Source organism: Erinaceus europaeus, chromosome 11 (genome assembly GCF_950295315.1).
Source record: "Erinaceus europaeus chromosome 11, mEriEur2.1, whole genome shotgun sequence".
Taxonomy (NCBI): domain Eukaryota; kingdom Metazoa; phylum Chordata; class Mammalia; order Eulipotyphla; family Erinaceidae; genus Erinaceus; species Erinaceus europaeus.
The window spans coordinates 118737664-118740253 of record NC_080172.1 but is presented as its reverse complement, the minus strand read 5'-3'; positions in this window follow the sequence as shown (position 1 = coordinate 118740253).

The window sequence follows — 2590 nt, the reverse complement described above, 5'->3', positions numbered from 1 at the left end:
ATCAGCAGGGTTACCTGCAGATGGAGAGAGAGAAAGGGGGGCACTGCTCCATCTCTGTCTTTGCTGCACCCACATGGTCCTGGGGAAGGAACCCAGAGGTTCCCTCATGCAAAGTGGCTTCTCAACTCCTGATCCTCTGCCCTGCCTCTTACATTCCCTTTTTTTAAAAAGGTGTCAACAAACTGAGAAGTAAACATGAGAAGTGTTGGTGACATTGGACGGAGCAACAGAGTATAGTCACTCAAAGAAGGCCTGTACAGTTCTTGTAGACAAAGTCCAAGAACCTCTTGCTCTTTGCCAGTCACAAAGGTGGTGTAGTAATCATTGGCAGACAGACCAAGGTTACTCTGACCTCGAATGCAGGCTGACGGAGAATGAAGGGGAAGTCAACAAAAGTTCCTGTTATATCTTCACTACTTCACTGAGTTGAACTTTGGACACTATGCTGGCATGTTTTGCTGTCTAAGCTGAGAAGTAAAGTCATTGTTCTTGCGTCACTATCTAAGATGAGCTCTGCTAAGAAATAAACATCAAATAATTGGTCTGGTCCTTATATGCCCTGTCATTTTGCCACCACTCAGGGGCCATTCAGATTTCATCAGGACAACTCAGAGAAGGGGAAATAGAAAGTTATCCAGGGCCTTGGGGTCTATAGATTGAAAAGACAGAGTCAGGAGGAGCATGATCCCTGCCCTCTGCATCACTCTGGGGCCTCCCATCCTGATAGACTTCACAGGCCTGTGTGTTTGAGCAGCTGCTCTCTGTGCTCAGCAGCGCAGTAAAAAGCAGTGATCTGTGTTCAGCCATAACTCTGCATTTGCCATGTTCCCAGGATGTTTGCAGTCACAACATTTATTAAACCCTGTCCACTGGACACCTGTGTCAACTGCTCTCTGGAGCCTTCGGGCCTCTGACTGCCGCTCAGGATCTGCCAAGACTTTACCTGGGCTTGTCTGCTCATCCCAAAGGGGATGCTTGTGATCTTGGACATTGCCGCCTGATGACTCTGCCTTCATGACCTAATTAAGGCCACACCTGAGACCCTGGGAGTTCAGATTCAGCACAGAGCTATGACGGGGCACAGTGTGTCTTCAGGTGAAGCCTGCTGATGGCTTTCAGGCAGCAGGGAGGAGGCTGTGCCGCCTCCTGTAAAAATAACAGGGAAGTTGTGTCTCTCACCCATGTGAATACCTGGCAGACCTGCAGGTCTCTGCAGAGTAGACCACACAGTCACCCTGTGACTTGGGACCTGGTGCTTTGCTCTAACTCCCCATGAGGGAAGAGTAGACAGGGCTGCTGCAGGTGGTCTCTCTCCTCCTTCCATCTGCTGAAACCCTTTGCAGGGGTGCTTACTTACTGCCCCCCTCCTTGATCCCCTGTTAGGAGGTCTAAAGGGTGTAAGTGGTAGAGTGAGAGAGCTCCCCAGGCAAGGCTCCCCAGTGTCTTGGTAAAGAGACTGGGAAAGGGGCCATAGAAATATATATTTTAAAAACTAGTATAACCACAGGCCACTTGGAATATAACTAAAATATGCCTACTAGCTATCTACAAAATGGAGACCCCCACCAAATCTTCATCTGAACTATTCCAGTCTTTTGGTTCATGATTAGTCAACAACTTGTTTGGCTTTATGTGTTAACTCTCTTTTCAGCCACCAGGTTCCAGATGCTACCATGATGCCAACCTGACTTCCCTGGACAGACAACCCCATCAATGTGTCCTGGAGCCCCACTGGCCCAGAACCCTGCCCCACTAGGGAAAGAGAAAGGCAGGCTGGGAGTATGGATCCACCTGTCAATGCCCATGTTCAGCGGGGAAGCAATTACAGAAGCCAAACCTTCTACCTTCTGCACCCCATAATGACCCAGGGTCGATACTCCCAGAAGGATAACAATAGGAAAGCTAAAAAGGGTGGGAATGGGATACAGAGTTCTGGTGGTGGGAATTGTATGGAGTTGTACCTCTCTTATCCTATAATTTTGTCAGTGTTTCAATTTTATAAATAAATAAAAAAGAATTATTTCTAAAACAGAATTCCAAGTTTCCTGCAACATGAAGAACACAGTATTATCAGCAGTCCACTTGCATTTATATTCTTAATGACTAAAACATTGATTCTACAGTCTGATCTGTCAGACTCAACTCTGTCTCCAAGGAGATGATGCCTGATGTGAGGAGGATGCATGGCTGTGCAGAGAGGAGGCCAGGAAGGTCAGCTCTGTATTTGCCCAGGGCCAGATAATCTAGAAGGAAGGGGAGGAGGAGGAGAATCACAACATGAAATTCCCTCCCACTTCCCAGATGCCACATGTCCCAGCATAGAGCCCCCGGCCTCCCTCAGTCTGTGGCCCCAACACTGTGCAGAGCAGCCCACAACCCACAGCAGCACGGAGGCCTGGCCTTTCCTGGGAGCAGCATCCAGGAGATGTAGGGTGGTCACTCCCAGAGTTCCTTTGAGGAATAGCTATGTCAGGATTCAGATCCATGGAAAGATTACACAACAGGACTAGTTTTTGGCAGCAACTAAGGGCAGCAGGGTTTCCAGCCTCACCTCTGGCCATTGGCGATTAAGGACACTGAAAGGATTACC